This window comes from Cupressus sempervirens, chromosome 5, assembly GCF_028749045.1.
Source record: "Cupressus sempervirens isolate cs-2001-9-10 chromosome 5, ASM2874904v1, whole genome shotgun sequence".
NCBI lineage: Eukaryota > Viridiplantae > Streptophyta > Pinopsida > Cupressales > Cupressaceae > Cupressus > Cupressus sempervirens.
Window position 1 is genome coordinate 516,188,329 of NC_143122.1, and position 19,174 is coordinate 516,207,502.

General features: G+C 35.2%; 1 pseudogene across 1 annotated transcript in view; it reads right to left on the bottom strand.

Annotated features, from left to right (window-relative positions):
• Positions 1-19,174, bottom strand: part of LOC149556972 (SUMO-activating enzyme subunit 1B-1-like) — a 201,552-nt pseudogene that overhangs the window by 145,060 nt on the left and 37,318 nt on the right. The window contains exons 2-3 of the transcript XR_016364820.1: positions 13,795-13,846; positions 4,903-5,102 (exon numbers count right to left, since the gene is read on the bottom strand). The product of XR_016364820.1 is annotated as an SUMO-activating enzyme subunit 1B-1-like (transcript). The remainder of the gene's footprint in view (positions 1-4,902; positions 5,103-13,794; positions 13,847-19,174) is intronic.

A 19,174-nucleotide genomic window follows, 5' to 3' on the forward strand; every position in this document is an offset into this window, starting at 1 on the left:
TTATTTATTAATATAAATTATAATCCTATTGTTATTTTGAACAACAAATCATTTTCAATAGTATCGTTATAATTTATGACGAAGAGTATGATATTACTAAGAAGGGGCTTCTCTAAGTCCAAGCAATTGGATTGTCATCCCAAGATAAGATAGGGGTCAATGATCCATGATCTTTCGAGACATGGGATTGGACTTGGAAACCTTGAAGGAATCCACTTGCACATTTGGCATAAGTTAAAAGACTGACATTCTTATTTGTATATCTATATGTACTATAAGAATTATTTGCCTTGATCTTTTTCTCCGAGAATGTTATTACAAAAAGAGGGAGGCTGAGATTAAGAGGGAATCAGACATTTGACATTTCATCAACTGCAACCTTGAAAGAGAGGGAGCAGATAGAGGATGTGGTTTCGTCAAACTTCAATGATCTTGATCATATTGATTCAGAGGGAGTCAACAATGTTGTGATAGAATCTTCAATGATCAATAAATTGTAACAGTCAAGAGGACTATAATTCATGCAACTATGTGATTTTAATGGGCCTACCTCTTGTGTACATCATAAGAAAATGGTGACTTCAATTGAACCATCTATGATAAATGATAAATGAAACTTGGCATATGAGTTGTTGAGCCATTCAAGTGGCACAATCATACTCAATCAAGATATTGGCGTATTGTGGACGAGTTTGTGTTTTCTTATACTATTAAGCTAAAATGAATGTTTGGGCCTTCAGTGAAGGAAAAGGGCAAGTTGGAACTTAAAAAGGAGTTGTCATATTTGATACAAAATTGTTCAATAATATAAGAATGAGTGGAAATTTTACATTATGGGGGGAATAATAGACAATGTTCCATTCCTACTTGAACCTTATTTAGAGGGGAGATGTTCCATTCTCAAATAATCTAAAAAGACAATTCATGAATCTTCATGTGCAAATAAATATTCTTATTTTTGACATTTATCTCTCTCTTATTTGTAATTTCTATACATACTATAAAAGTTATTTGCCTTGATCTTTTCCTTTATGTTTGAGGATGTTCTTACAGGAAAAGAAGGTTGCTACTTTACACATGCTACTAGATATTGTGTAGACTCAACCTAATGATAATAACTCCAAAGACTCTGATGATCAAGATGGATAAAATAAGGCTCTCATCTTTGATGATTGAGATTATGAGATTCTTCTACATTAAGAGGGAGTATGACACCTCTTCGAAGGCAACGCAGGAGCTTAGAAGATTGATACTCAAAGGGAGTCTAGAAATACATGTGGGTGATTGCATGATGTTGATGGGCCTACTCCTACGTATATCATGAGGAAGTGATGACTTATCACCAGAAAATCAGAAAATTGCTATCAGATTCAGAGTGAGTTCGACAGGCATCCTTGGGTGAAGAGAGTTTCCGAGGAAGTAACTAGAGGACCTGCCTTCCCAGGATCGATGTTTAGAGGGAGAAATTTTGAAATGCAATCCTTTGTGGATGATATCTTTTCTATGAGAAATTCTTCATAATGCGCTCTCCTCTATGAGAGAGAAGTATGAGGGGAAAACCCTTTCTTCCACCCTCTAGTAGCAACTATGGTGGGTCCACCCTCGAACTTGGTTCGTGGTGGATATCATGTGAGTTACTACATGATGTTGTTGTGATTATGTCATGAAAGGTGATGATCTTTCATTGATGTATATATTTAGAGGGGAGCTATTGAAAGGTGATGATCTTATCAATAGCTAGACCTGTTATCATAACAAACTAAATTAAGTTGTTGTCCCAGTGTGCCGAAAGTTACAATAACGAACAGAAGGTAACTATTGTAAGGTGATGATCTTATCAATAGTAGACCTATTTCCTAACACCAAAATGTGTTGGAGTGAGTGTTATCATGGTTCTTTGGGCCAAATTTTGCCGGAGACCTTGATAACCACTCGTTATGGTTCTTCGGGTCGGATTTTGCCAGACACCATGAAATTAATTGTTATGGTTCTTCGAGCCGGATCTTGCCGAACACCATAACATAAATTTATTATAGACCACACTTAAGGTGGTGTTTAAACTTATACTGAAGTTATAGAATTTTCTTCAATTCCCTCTTTAATAAAGAAGTGTTGAGAAATTTAGCCTCATTGTGAATTGAAGCCAATTCCATATGTAGTATATGTTATTACATATATGTGTGTGTTGATAGATTTATGTTGATATCATTAAATATGTCATTCTAGGAATATCATACTAAGATGATATCTCTTCATATTCTCAAGAACATAATATGTTCTATATCAATACTGCCTAACTAAGAGGGAGTGTTAAGTTTGTAGTTACAGTCAGTTTGATATGATCATGAGTTTCATTATTGATGGTAAATCATCATTAGATAAAGGCTATATATGTAGAGAAGTTCGTAGCAAATATTATCACTCAGAATGGTCATGAAATGTCTGGAGCGTGGAAAATATATATTGAGACTTTTACATATGTCGAGACAGTACATAATGGTACAAGAGAATATCCTGGCAAACCTATATTGAATGTTGAAAATAAACTAATGTCCCATTGGTATAAACTCGTATATGTTAAGGCACCTAGATTAGTTATTAGTTTTGAGGAGACATATTGTTTTAAAGAAGGCCTTGCACCCTTTTGTCATTTATAAAATGAGAGGTGAAAACAAACAATGGACACAATATATATTTCCCCTATCAAATTTTTACATGCCATATAAGCACTCTTGATATATTATATTCTTGCATTGGTAAAGAAATGGATTTTTGAACTAAGCCCATGGATTGTGGATTATTGAATAAATTCTTATGCGATTCTAGAGTCAAATTGCATTGGATGGATCATCCGTAAGGAGTATCTCCAGTGCAATTTTATTTCCGCATGATCAATAAGAAATTTTTATTTTATTTTATTTGCATGAAGCTTTAAAGTTTGATTATTATATAGTTTCGTCCTTTATAATCATTTTTTAATATTTATAAATAATTTATGTGATAGATCAGTGGACAGGATCAATTATATCTTTTAAAATCGAACATCATAGATGTTGAGAAATATTTAACTGTTTCCGAATCTATGTTTAGTTTGTCTCCAAACCACAGGAGTTAAAATACATTCTAAACTATTTTAAAAGTGTGTCCATATATTTGATCTATCGCATCTTGACTACTAAATTATTTATAATTGATGTGCGTAGAATTTTATAAAGTTGTATGTTTTAAACTTATAATACTGACTCTATTGCCCTTTGGCACTGGTCTTTGTATTATTCATAATTCGCAATCCATACACTGGCAATTATTTCATATCTTTCCTTTGAAGAATTAATATATTCATTTGTTGCAATCATCTATAATACTTATTTTTACTAAAAAACACTCATATATTCATTCATTATTCTTACTTTGTAATTTGCAAGTTTAAAGTTTTCTATAACTCTTGCCATTTGGGAAACTTTCGATACATTTGCATTCTAATCAATCTATTACAAGTGTCTTGGATCTAAGTGTTTTGTCCAGCATCAGGTGCACCCGCCTTGGTTTTGCAAAGCCAGAAGTGCAGGGAACTCGTACTACACTGTTCAGTTTCATCAAGTTGGCCATAACCGGTTGGATATCCCAATATCGAGTTGGCAAGGCTCGTAGGAATTCAATCTGCAGCTTTGGGAACCAACAAGTCCCTTGGATCCTTTGGTTGATTTCTTGTTGGACATTAATAAATTTATGTTATCTTATCATCAAAGATTCGGAGTGAATGAGCAGGGTTCATCACAGTGGTATCAGAGCTTGCATGATAAGTGTTTGAGAATATGTCAAACCACTGGAATTGAAGTTAGAACTGGTTGGGGCTCTTATATGGAAGTGAAAGTTAACCTCAACATAATACATAGATACACTCTGTCGAAAAATTATCCTGCAGAAAAAGTGGGTCACATGTTACCAGAAGAATAAATCTAATATCAAATAGATATGTGATGAATGTAAGATTGCATGTAAGAACATAAGATGTAGATAGCGGACAGAGAGTTGCAGTAACATAATTTTGTATCCTTCGACTGCTTTTTAAATAGTATAAATTCTCGCAGCTCCTTAACAGCCTACTGTTCAACCACCTACATCAATTAATTAATTTGAATACGCTACCTCCCTTGTCTAAAGATTATCATCTATTAACGCTAGTTCTTGGCCTGATAGAGGCTAATTAATTTGGATCCTCTACACCCTTGTCACAAGATTACCATCAATTGACCTAGTACCTGAACTAATATAGATGGATTAGCTTAAGGCCTTGGTTTAACCTCAAGGCTGGCTTGTCCTAACTGTGAAAGCCATCAGAAAACAATTATACTATTTGGTCGACTAGCTTCTGTTATAGCTGATTGTAATGAATCTGAGAAAAAATATATGGGGAAAATGTATGTATCTCTATTAGCAATGATACAATAGAATATGTAGGCAAATTATAGATCATTGGAAAATAAACCATTAAGCTAAAATCACTAAAAGACATGCTAAAGTAGTAAAGTTGAAAAAAATCCACATCTAACAAGTTGATGCTGCACACACCAAAAAGACAAGATCAGGACAAGGCCTAATGAATTTGATGAAACCATGTGAGATCTAAAGCCGAAAGTCAACCCATAAGCAGAATTTACCAACAAAAAGGGAATATTAATAAATGCTCTCACAAGACTCCAATTAAACCAAGGAATAGGCCAACAAGAAACCTAGTACATTGTAACCAGAAATCCTTTACTCACATTTTAAAGATATATAAGCATAGAAAACTAAAAGTTTATATTCATTTAAAGTAAAAAAACAACATAGCAATATATCAAATATCAGTGAAAATATCTCAGGATCCCAGTATCTTTGCAATATAAAATTTATATATACTTGCCTTTTTCAACAAAAACATGGACCATAGGATTGAAATCCCTTAAAGAATCTTGGCAGACTTCAGCAATTGATTTCCCCTTATAATTTGAATACTCCGCATGAATCAAAAAATCCGCTGATAAAACCTCTGCTGTGATAGGACTATCATCCATCAAGGTTAAACTACCAACGCCTGCCAATACAATGTTTTTGCACAGCTGAAAAAAAACAAAAATGATTATTATACTATACTCGATCAAAATCAATGACCTTACTAAAGTTTATCAATATTCAAGGTCAAACTGTGAACACCTGCAAACACAATGTTTTTGCAGAGGTTTGAAGTAACAAGAATAACTATTATACCATATTCTGTTAAGCCAATATAGTATATGCTCACTAAAGTTTTATCAATAAGTAACAGACTATTGCATAAAGGAGGTTATCATTAAAGTTTTTAAAACCAATCAGGTATGCAACAAGACCATAAATGTTTCCATTATACTATTTAAATAACATTGTTTTAAAAGTATATAGAAAAAACAGTTAAGTTTTAAACTACCACAGAAACTCTTTACACTTGACAGAGAACTAGAAAATCTTACAGAAAGTTTTTATCAACACTTCAAGAAGTCTTATATCAAAAAAACTCATTCTGAAATATGATTGGACACTTTGGTAAAATGCATTGCTTTAGAACTAAGTTATCAATACTGGTTCTGTAACAGGCTTGGGTTCGCAAACGCAGGTTTGGCAAGAAACAAAATTTGCTTCGGTTCTGGATGTGTGTGTACAAATATACATATATATGTCTAAGCTACTGATTCAGGTGTGAATGCAGATACAGGTGCAAGAACCACATACGCCAATTTGTGAAATTTTAGGGGAGTTTTGGGTGTCTATATATCTATCTATCTATCTATCTATATATATATATATATATATGGAAGAAATATACAGAATTAAATCATTTGATACTATGATACTTCATCTTTGATATAGATAAATATTAAATGCCAATTCACACCATAAGAAAATAAATGAATAAAAATATATAATATTAATATTGATATTGTAACATTTTTATATATAATATTTTTCTTTTGGAAAAGGGATAAATATTATTCAATCATAGCAGTGATTCAAAGCAAAGGCCTTAGGCCTACCTAGAAAAGAACAAAACAACCAAGAGACATCACCAACCAGCAAATTACATATTTGTGTCCTCGCAGATAAGCCTGTCTAGGATTTCAAGGTGATAGGGAGGTGAACCATCACTCCTCTCAGAGGCCCACTTCACCATTCAGTCAACAACTCTATTCCACTCTCGGGGAATATGGTGAAAGGAGAGAGATTCCAAACAACTACACAGATGAAGAATTTGTCTAACCATAGAAGCACAACAATCTGAGAATACAACTTACAAATAATCCTCCTCCATCCTAAGAAATAGCCACGCTCAACAGCAACCTTAATAGAAAGAGCTACCTTCAGATTGTTAGAGCCCTTATAAATAGATAAGAAAGAACTAACACAATCATCATCACCTCTCCCTATACCTCAAATACTTGCATGCGCAATACTCCTACGAGAAGAGCCATTTGTGTCAATATTTAATACCCCCAAAGGAGGAGGTATGCACCTAACATCTCTGTTGATTCTTTGCTTGGCCTGTTGGGGTCTATTGCCAGGTACACACCCCACTTTATTGTTCCCTAGCTGCAGGTTTCTTTCCTCGCTAAGATCAACATTTTCAGACATATCACACTTTGCAAAGATAGTCTCATGGAGCCTGTTAGTTATCATCTGCCACAATTGATAGCTCCCAAGTTGTGAATCAAAAAGGACCCTACGATTCCTTTCCATTAACAGGTTCCAGATAATAAGGCCAAACCCAATAGCCCAGGCCACCTGAAGAAAAGACATCTTTGCTGGAGGTCCTCCCAAGCTCTCCCAAAACTCAATTAAGGAGGTAGCATGAATACAAGCTTGTTGCCAAGCCTCCCACCACCTGGGCCAGATCTCTCTAGAGAATGGGCAAAGAAACAACAAGTGGGAGCATCATTCCTCATTATGCAAACATAAAGAATAGACAGAAGGTCCCTGGAAACCTCTATTACGATGATTCTTCCATGTAAGGCATTTCCCTCTTAACCACTAGCCACAATAAAAAATTACTTTAAGGCCATAAGAAGTTGTTCCATACCTTCTTCCACCAAGGTATATCTGTCAAACCATGCAATTGTCTGTCCAACTTAGCATAACCTTCCACAACAGTAAATTTATCTTTTGGATTGGGACCCCTACCCAAAATATCCCCCTCTTTATGGAAACTGCATAACCTACCCTTCAAGATAGAAGCCAACACAGAAAGGTCCTCCTCATAACCAGCTGGGGGCCACCCATGGCAGTCCTTCCAGGAAGTCATCTCCATCTGACCTGGATGCCTAACTACTTTAAAATATTCCACCTTAATCCATCAAGCTTTAGTGAAAATGTTACAAAGAGATTGAAGCTATGGATAACTAGAGAGAATAGGAGGGTGGCCATCCAAGAGTCATGCTAAAACAGAGCTTCAAAACCTTTATTACAATCCCAAAGAGGTCATCTTTAACAAGTTGAGCTCACTTTTTAAGATTGTCACAAATACAAGAACCTTTACCCAACAAATCAAAATTGGCACCTCCTGAGAGTGAGCACCAAGGAGATACTTGTAGGTTCTAAAATCTTGGCCTGTATCTGAATGTAACTGCAACCTGTGGGTTCCTTCGTTGCATTGAGCAAGGCATGTCGAATATATTGCCTAGTTCAAGATTGCAAAAAGACTCTTCCTTCATATCAGATTAGAGTTTAGGAGGGAGTCAAAATCTGAGCATTCAAGGCTCGAATTGAGAGAAATAAGATTCTACGATCAACAAAGGAGATTTCACTTCCAAAGAATTTATTTGCAATCTCTGAGGGAGTTTTGTGAAGTGAAGATGTCAGCTAAGTGGGTTGCAGTGTTGCACGGCTATATTTGTCATTAGTAGCTCTGTAAGCTTATTTAGGATAAAGAAATCTGGGACAAGGTCAAGGAGGACGATCTTGGACTTGAGCATGGCAGAAGTTTCAGAGGTGTATATTGAAAACCATTCCTCTAAGGCAAGCATTGCAAGCAATTTTGAATGAGGAGGTTGAGAGCTGCAAATGCTTGAAGATTCAGAAGGAGCTTGTGTGGTACACAGGGAGTGCGAAGTCCTTTGCAGAGGATCAGCAAGCTTGAGAAGCAGTGTGGCTTAGAAAATTTCTTGTTTTGTCAAATATTGGAGCCAACAATAATTTTTTGTGATAATCAATAGCTGTGAGAATGCACCCCCTGCTAAGAGGGAGGGATTCGCATTTATGTGTTGTAATGCATTTTTCTCTAAGATGGAGAAATTAGAGGTGAAAGCCCTTGCAATGCATTTTTCTCTGAGATGGAGAAATTTGAGGTGAAAGCTCTTCTAATGCATTTTTCTCTAAGATGGAGAAATTTGAGGTGAAAGCTCTTCTAATGCATTTTTATCTAAAATGGAGAAATTTGAAGTGAAAGCTGTTGTAATGCATTTTTCTATGATACGAAGAAATTTGAGGTGAAATCCCTTATAATGCATCTTTCTTTTAGACAGAGAAATTTTAGGTGAAAGCCCTTGTTTCTCTTTCCACTCATGGGAGTAACCATAATCGATGTCAAGTTGAGAGACTCCATGACAACATCATGTTAAGTGACTTCGTGATGAGAGCTTGTATTTATTCCACTCAAGGGAGTAGCCATACTCGGATGTCAAGAGACTTAGTGACAACATTGCACTGAGCGACTCAATAATGTGAGTTTGTGTTTATTTTACTCATGGGAGTAACGAGGGTGAATATCATGTTGAGTGAACCCATAATGCTATTACATTGAGAGAATATGTGATTAGGTTTTGCTTTCAACACATATGGGTGCAGCCATTATGTCTGTCAAGTTGAGAGACTCCATGACATAACTGTTACTTATATCTCCTTTGCTAAGAGGGAATATTAAAATTTAGAAGCATCAAGAGCTATCATTCATACATGTGTTGTCTTCCCTACATTGTCATCATTTATTTGTGTTGTGGTTAAACCTGTACATTGTCATTTGTGGTTACATTGTGAGATTTTGTTGTTTCTATTGTTATTTGTATGGACTTGATAATGTCTTCATGATTGTGATTGTGCAACAATTGTGTTGACGTCGCCAACACATTTTCCATCAAGTTCCTAACTTCTTTGTGTAGGTCTTTAATGTTTGTTGATTTAAATATCTTTAATAAGGTGTAATGGCACATTTTGTAGCCGTCACCATCTATTATAATGTCACTTTGTGCGCAAGTGTTGTATGTTTGTTGTACGCGATTATAACTCCAATGTCTTGTATTGCAAAGGCAAAACGGTTGTGTTTATGTCTAGGTATCTCCATTATGGTTACCTTGTATTCTTTCTTGCTGATGGGTGTCGGATGATTTTATTCATGAATTCATTCTTAGTGACAGGATTTGTATGAAGCTATGAACTTGTTGACCAGTTATCTACAACTTATCATATTACAATAAGGTATAATGGCACATTTCGTAATCGTCACCATCTATTATAATGTCACTTTGTGTGCTAGCATTGTATGTTTGTTGTAAGTGATTTATAACTCCAATGTCTTCTACTCCAAAGGCAAAAAAGTTGTGTTTATGTCTGGATCTCTCCATTATGGTTACCTTATATTCTTTCTTACTAACGGGTGTCAGATGATTTTATTCATGAATTCATTCTAGGTGATGGGATTTTTATGAAGTTATAAACTTGTTGACCAGTTATCTACAACTTATCATATTACTCACATTTAAGTTATCTTGATCAGGAGTTCAAGATTTATCATTGAAGCCCATGCATAATTGGTATGGTGGAATTCAGAGTGATTGAAAGGCGACTGAAGTGATCATTGTGTGGAGATTTGTTTGTTCATTGAGACAATGATACTTTAGGTTATGATTATTCTAGTGTAAGCCTGGGAAACATATTGTATCTGAAACAAAAGACACTGTTTCTATCATCATATCTGCATCAGGCGTTCATGTTGTATCCGGTTCAGGTTTCATTTATATATTTTGTATGTGACCATTGTGTATATCGATCTTTCTTGTATTGAGAATCAGTGAAGTTCATTAGGCTTGTTAAGCTTGTAAAGCTTTGTATCTAGGTTGAGCACTCAATTAAGGATCAAACTTTTGGTGTGGTTGGTTTTTCATCCTCAAGTGCAGGGTTTTTCCAAAATAAATACTGTGTCTTTTGTTCTTTTATATTTGTTGAGTTTCAGCATATTGCATCTATGCCATTATGGTTCTTAATTTAACATCAACTATCCCCATAAATGAGCTTTAGGACATTTCAGCGATTAATATTTGAGACATTGGAGAATAGGTTTTACTCAAAATTTAGCTTCACCTATTACTTCATAATATTTGGACTCTCCACTTTTATGGCCCTAAATGTAATAGAAGAGCATATGCACACTATTAGCATTTTAATTTGCACCTTGCAATGCAACCCAAGATAAGAGTTTATCCTTGACAAAATTGTTCTTCAAATTAGATGGAGAAACTCCTTATAAACAAAAATTAAACTAATCTAAACAAAATCTACTTACTACTTTCAATCCATGAATTGTTTTCTAAGGCAATTCACCCTAATATTAAACAAAAGTAAGGTGTTTTTCAGATTTGCCTTGAAAAAGACTAAGATGCTTTCAGCTCAAGGCAAAATCTTTCAAGTTTTTTTTCAACTAACAGAAACACTGAGCTCTACATGATTAGATTAATCACCTTAAAGATAAGACTGGGTATTGCAAACATATAAGGATAGAATAATTTTTAAGAAATGGATATAAACACTTTTGTAGGCTTTAAAAAAAAAAAAAAAATTAATGCAAATCCATAATATACAAAACTTGTAATACGAAACTTGCAAGTTCACTAAAGCAATATGATCTACCTCTACTTGCAACAAATAAATAAAACACCTAAATAGCAATTTAGAAGCAAAATGGGCTTTCCTAAATTCTCTAAAATAAACAATGAATTCTAAAGCAAAAAAAAGCACTCAATGAGCTACAATCTCAATAACAACTTCTACTCTCAGTTAAACTACTAGTGAATATTATTACAAACTATCAATGGAATTCCCTATCTCTTACATGATAAGAAGAGCATATGCACACTATTAGCATTTTAATTTGCACCTTGCAATGCAACCCAAGATAAGAGTTTATCCTTGACAAAATTGTTCTTCAAATTAGATGGAGAAACTCCTTATAAACAAAAATTAAACTAATCTAAACAAAATCTACTTACTACTTTCAATCCACGAATTGTTTTCTAAGGCAATTCACCCTAATATTAAACAAAAGTAAGGTGTTTTTCAGATTTGCCTTGAAAAAGACTAAGATGCTTTCAGCTCAAGGCAAAATCTTTCAAGTTTTTTTTCAACTAACAGAAACACTGAGCTCTACATGATTAGATTAATCACCTTAAAGATAAGACTGGGTATTGCAAACATATAAGGATAGAATAATTTTTAAGAAATGGATATAAACACTTTTGTAGGCTTTTAAAAAAAAAAAAAATTAATGCAAATCCACAATATACAAAACTTGTAATATGAAACTTGCAAGTTCACTAAAGCAATATGATCTACCTCTACTTGCAACAAATAAATAAAACACCTAAATAGCAATTTAGAAGCAAAATGGGCTTTCCTAAATTCTCTAAAATAAACAATGAATTCTAAAGCAAAAAAAAGCACTCAATGAGCTACAATCTCAATAACAACTTCTACTCTCAGTTAAACTACTAGTGAATATTATTACAAACTATCAATGGAATTCCCTATCTCTTACATGATAAGAATATGTCACGTTAGTAGGCATGATGAATTGGAGACCCTTAGTGTATTTTAATTCTTCTAAGCAAATTGAGGTGTGATAGAGGAATAACTAATTAATTTAGGTTGTATAAAGCTACTCATTTCATGAGCTTATAATTAATAGATTAGTTTATCACTATTGAACAATTTATTTAAAGGAACGACTTTTGGGGCCCCATGTGTAAAATTCAATCAAAAATATATATTAAAAGTCACTTTGAGAGCGAAGAGAGATATAATATTTCAAATAATGGAAAAACAGTACAAAACAAAGCTTGCAAATCAAGATTAATTCTTGACATTTCATCAAAAAGGTGGTGTAAAAAGGAGAGCTTGCAAAAGAAAATTAATTCTTGATATTTTATTAAAAAAGAGGTGTAATAAGGAAAGCTTGCAAAAAGAAAATTTGTATTTGGCATTTTATTTTAAAAACCCCAGCTGGAAAAATTAGCAGATATACATTTGCTGCACAGAAACCCTATGAAAAGGATTGGTTTCAACAATGAAAACCTTCCTAGCCAATTTGTCAATGAATTCTTCTATCATCAATGGTGTCCTGAATGTCTGGAATCTGTGGTAAATGTGCTAACATTTGACATGATTTCAAATTTTATAATAGAATTTGCAAAGAAGTTGAAAAGTGCAGATGTAACAAAAATGTTTCCTTGTAAATCATATCAGATACAAAGAAAAGATCAAGCAATAACTTTGTTTTGAGCAAATACATTATTTCCTTTCCAGGCTGTACCAGTTTGGTAACCCCACCATACCATACGTTGCTGCGATTGCAGACATGAGGAAGGTGTGAGAATATAAGGACTGCCTTAAAACAGGATTTTTAGCAACCCTAACACGTAGCTGGCCCACCCTTCTATCACTATATGTCATTCGTTAGTGATCTGCAGCAATTTGCCACAGGTCTGACACATCTTAAGACTATGGCTCTGTACACTCAATTGATGACTTATATTAGGATTTTAAAGTTCAAGAATGTAGAACATAAAAGTATATTTAGAAACATGACTAAACTCTTGAACCAATATCATTCTACAGCTGTAGAGTATTCTCATATATCACACTGTCTGTAAACTGAAGGCTGATTTTAATGTAATATTTGGAAGTTGACTAACTTCCTTAAAACACAATTTTAGCAACCCTAACACCTAATCGACGCACCCTTTTATCATTATTTATCATTCCTTAGTGATCTGTAGCAATTTCCCACAGATCTGACATATTTTCAGACTATGGCTATGTACAATTCATTCAATGGTGATTTTAAAGTTCAAGAATGGAGAACATAAAAGTATGTTTAGAGACATGACTGAACTCTCAAATCATTGTCATTCTACAGCTGTAGAGTGTTCTCATATATCACACTGTCTGCAGACTAAAGGCTGATTTTAACGTAATATTTGAAAAATGTTTGAAAGTGTTTGTGCCCCCTCAATCAATGCTCCGCACCTGTTGTTTTTGTGCAGTTCTATCTTAGTTTCACACGATTTTAGAGTTTCTGCCTGCTAATCTTAGCTACTTACAAATCACCCACTTCAAATGGCATTGAAAAGTGGCGATGACTATCAAAAGGATCAAAGAGGAAAAAACGAGAACTATCAAAAACATGGAAGTAAAGACTAAAACTTAAAATAAGTATCAGAAAACATAATCACAACCAGCAGATGGTCTCTTTCAGAGCAACATCATCAAGCATCTTAACATTCACTCCCCATCTTAATTAGTTTGCAGCAATCCAAGATAATCTCAAAAAGATATGGTTTCAGTTCTTCCCACATACTGAACATAATGTATACTGATCATTCATTGACTCTGTGCATAGAAACTATTATCTATTTCATTCCCAGACAAAATCGTAAAAACGAGAACAAAGAGGAACAATGTATGGGAACTAAATAACTTTGAGATTCCCATCTCAACTATATTGAAATGTTAGCATACCTCTGCAACCACACCTGTGATTCCAATAACTAAGACATGAGATTTGCTTAACCTGTAGCAGAGATCACACACTCCCAGGCATCAGTACCATTGAACTCATTTTGAACAAATGCTTCTATGCAATTTGAAGATTGCAACCAATTGTAAACGCCAAATTACAGTTGAATAAAAAAATAAGTTTTTCCAAAGTAAAGAAAACACAATAATTCTCTTTCAGAAGTGAAACAGAAATTTATATGTAAAATGGAATTTATAGCACTTCAGGTGATAGTATTCAGAGATGAATCCAACTAGAAACCTAATGTTTTAGAACAACTAGAATCATTCCCAAAATATAAGCATGTTTAAGGATTGCAACTGGAAAGAATTGGTATAACTTTAAACAAGAGATAAATATACTTGGAGCAATAGCTAAGCACAGCAATATAAGTGAGAAATCACAGCAATATAAGTGAGAAATTTTAAACTTCTCTCTGATAGGCATATCAATATACTCCTAGATTAACCAACACAGACCAACTGATTACATGATTAACAGTGCATGAATAATTAGATCAGTGCGTGAGTGATATCACAGGACATAAGACATAAAATCACAGCTTATGGTAGAGTCTTCACTGTCAATATGATATCGATGGACTGAATTATATAAGGTAAATGGTTAAAGCACTCTGCAGGATTTTTTGAATATGCATATGAACTTAAGGCATTCTAAGAAATTTTGAACAGGCTCTGCTGGAGGCTCAACATTAAATAAAATTCAACAGATTCAAGATGTTAAATTGTCTAGCCGGCCTCAAGACCTGAATATCTTGTGGTGGAATTTTACTGAGATACTTGGCACATTATTATGGGTACAATTTACAAATGTTTCTGCAAAGCTCGTTGAACCCATTGTGATTGCATAATCGATTTTGGGATTTGTAGGTGTGCTCACAGTTTTTAAATCGTTAAGGGCACATAGCATCAGATTTTTTCACATTAGAAGTCAAGCCCAATGCTGAATCAGCCAGAGCAAACCAACTTTCTAGACATGCCTTGGTGAAGCTACAGAATTTAATATCTGCAGGGGTAAGGGGGTTCATCGTGCAATGAGGTCTGATCCCCAGGTCATCAGGACTGGCTGGCCAAGCTTTCACCGTGCACTTCCTGATAAACATGAGCAACCATTTAAACCATTAACTTTGGTAAATTCAAATTACAAAATGGGCAAGATATGAAAATGTGTTGCTTTTATCGTAACCTGTGAGTTGTCCTGGAGCATCTAACCGTAACATGCACCCCTGATTATTTCTTTGTTTAGTTTTGCCAACAGAGAGATAAGATAACAAATGAAAAAATTAGATTTGCTGATAAGAAAAAATAAAATCTGAATTATTCAAGATTTATTCATTTTTCTAATATAATTATATTGAAGATTGATATTCATAGCATGTTTGACAACATAAAATGCTGATACAAATAAACCAACAGTCCAAGTTGCTGAAATATCTTAAAATGAAGCAACCCTTCAGACCTGTAGGGGAATGCTCAATTTCAGGACAGTGAGCAGCTCGCTGAAATCTTCATTCTTTAGCCAATGGACAGGTCTCTCAATTGCAGTGATAATGTCAAAAATACTCTCAATCGTGCCAATGGACAGATCTCCCAAGCTTCTTCCATGTCTCCTCAGGAAGCACATTAATGCCATACCCTCCATCCACGATGGTGTCTGTCAGAATGCTTCAGAGAATACCCATTTCTATCACTGTCAGATGTCTCCCACTGTTGACGGCCAGCAGCATTGGATCTATGGAAGTCTCGGACCTCTATGTGTTTCGCATGGAGTGTCGTATGGTTAGGAACTAGCATGATGTTTAGGAGGGTCGTGCGCAGTTGTGGCATTGTCTTTGAGAGGTCTCTGAAATTGATGGGAACCTCATTTCGATTCATTTTCCGCAAAATGTTCTGTTCAGCCTCTGTCCATAGTGAAAAACTTGTCATTTCGTGGGTCTCCCTCCTCTCAGCCATCATCTATTTTTCTATATTTGCGTTAGCATCGTGTACCCTCTACTTCTCAATACAAGGATCAAGGTACATAGCTTTCTTTGCCTACGCATGAGTGACTGCCAGTACCTCCTCCTTTGTGCTTACCTTTTCAATATTCAGCAAGTTGGCCCCAGACTTTGGACTTGTGTCCTCATGGTCTTCTGGTCCACACCATCTACACAAGAACTAAAGCATTTCTTCCCTCGAGCAATCATGAGCAAAGTGTCCCCATTGGCTACACATGTTATTGTTATTATTATTATTGTTCCCTCTTCCACGCCCATTGTTCTGGAAGCCACCAAAGGACCCCGTGATGTTATTCACCTAAGGGTTGGCCGTTGTTGTTGATGCCGAGATCTCTTGGCTGAACAACCCTTTTTGACTGCATCTCTTCATATTGCATGGGCATTCCTTAGTCGAATGTACCATAATTTGGCAAATGTCACAAAAAACACTCTTGAAGCATGCCCCATTGGCATGGCACTCTTCCTTACACTCTGTACACCACTTCCTTTGCGGACACAAATTTCTACATCATTCTTAGCATGTCCTTTTGAAGTGCTTGTAATTTCTTACTTGATTCCTCATCGCTACTCAACGCGGAGGAATTAGCGTTGAATAATGACCCGTGTTTTTTCTTTTCAGCTGTCTTGCTCTTGCTTTTGAGATCCATTGCTCTATTCTATGCATCTACATACAATGGTGAAGGTACAATTTTCATTTTCTCCTTCAGTGAGGGTCTCAATCCCTCAAAGAACCACTGCTTCTTTAGGCCATCCGTTGGTTGGCTATCGATAACCCAACAATTCTTTCAACCTCCAACCATATGCTTGGGCAGTCTAATCCTTAGCCTATTCGGTGCTATAAATTTCTATCACAATTTCATTCTCATTTCACAGCAATCGAAACTCTATTTGAAACTCCTTCAAATCTATCCACGAGGTCAATTTGGTTTTATCCACGTCTAAGTACCAATATATCACTGCTACCCTCAACATGGTTGGGAATTGCTTTGCTCACTCGTCATGGTCTATCACCTTGTTGGCAACCCAAATCATTTCTCAAGTATTGAAATGGCGTATAGGGTCTTCCTTCCTGTCACCTGTGAATTTTGGTAATTTCCATATTTTAGACATGACTACAATTGTTGTTACCTTTCGATGTAGTGTGGTTTCCAAGAACGAATGTGTTAGAGCCAGCTAGGTTACTCTGGCTACCATGCCCCTTTGTCCCTCTAACACTTGTAGTTGCATCGATATTCCTTGCACCATCATCCTTGGCCTTTTCTTCTCCCCCTCGAACCTCACATGTATCCTTCCTCAATGTGAGAGTGAGGCTCCTCAACCGACTTTTGGTATCTTCTAGTAATTTGTCGTGGTCTATGCCTTCACCATTTACTTCGTCCCCTTTCATATGGTACCCTCCTTTGGTACTGTGCTCTATGTCTTCAATTTGTCCACTTGTTGTGGCACCTTAATTCCCTTCAGGCATCCTTTCATCTAGCCTTCCCTCCAAGGGTCTCCTCAATCATCTTCAACACTTCGCTTGTTCCTCGAGTCTATAGGCCCTTTGAATATTCTCTTTAATTTTTGTGTGTGTTCAGCAAATCTCACATTAATTCCTCCTCTTCGAAGGGTTGCCTTCTTGTCTTCGGCTTCTGTCCCTTTCCTTTGTCTCCCTTCACCTGTCCTCCTCAAACCTTTGGAGGATTTGTTGTCAATTGTTCTCTCATTTAATTTCCTTGCGTGAATTTTGCAGCACCAAGAATGATTGTGCCAACAATCGAGGGAGCCTACTCATCAACCGATCTATAACATGACTTATTTCAAGAGAATGCCACACTAAACTCTCGAGCACTTGTTCCTCTACACCTCTCTCCATATGTGGGTTCTCATTGACGTTTGGAGCAATGAGATGAAGTCAAACACCAATGTTTTTCCCTCAAAGAAGTCCTTCAACGTATCATCTTCATTGCGGCTACTTCATTTGTAGATGGGTTGTCCCATTATGTGTCCTTCATCATGTACCACCATGCTACTCCCAAATTCTTTTTAAGGCAACGCCGCCAAATGTTTACCACTATGGGCAACAGGTTTAACACTACAGAATAGATAGTAACAAAAAGTAATATATAATGCAACACAACACTATTATTCAGTGAACTTACCAACTTTTTTATTATCTCAGCAAATGTTTACATTCATATGTTTCAGACTTACGACGACAACACTACTCCATTCACAATTATGATGATTGGATACAAGTATTAGAATATAAAGGGTCAAAGGGTTGCAACTGACCAACTACCCAAACAGCCTACCCTTTCGGACACAATAATCATACGTTAACAACTATTTTATTGAAAACTACTGTAATAGGCAGCAAATAATTCTTGAATTTCTGACTTATAAAGATGACCTTCAAACCCTATGAGAACAATGTCATACACTACCAAAATATGTCAAATCCTTCTTCATAATTGCAACAATCACGAAAATGGGGTTTTGAAACTCTAGCTCTAGCAACATAAAGTTATTCCAGTCAATAAACCCTAATCAAAACACCATGATGTCAAATGAATGTTATAGCTTTGTCATGATCAAGACGACAATTATCTTTGATTCCTATCAAACCCTCCGAAGAGATTTCCACTTGAAACCTTAAGAATTTTGATGAGCACAATGGTGAATTTTGGATGAATCCACACCTAAGATGGATTTGGGTTTCTATATAAACCACTGAGAAACTCCAAGGATTTTCATCCTTAGATTTCCTATTATTGAAAGTCAGGCTCCCAAACTTATTTGAGAGAAAAAATGAGTAAACTGAGTATATATCAAATGACTTTCTCAAATCTCCTTTTATACTCCTCTCATGAAGTTTCAAACTTTCAAGAAACCTTATTTACAATTCCAACTTTCAATATTTTAATATTTAACTTGCATATGGGAAATAATAATATAGTGATCCCTTATATAATTTCTTCAATAATATAAAGGCATTTTAATATTTGTATACCTTCATGTGTTTGTACCCCATTCGGCATGATAATTAATTACTTCATGACATTCATATATTAAAAATTTAAATGCGCACTTGACCCCCAATATCCCCTTTGATCATAAAAATGTCTAAATTAAAAAATTATATTTAATTGATAAGTAAATGCTAGAATAGACTTCAATTAACTAATATTAATGATTAAACTCCATTAAATGCCAAATATTAAATCAACAACTAATCTTGCCAACTTTTCAGATATAACTATGGTATCCTATGACCATCTAGATGACTTACAATAAATAATATGGACCAAATGTCCAAGTGACTTACTAAAATTATTGTTGTTTAC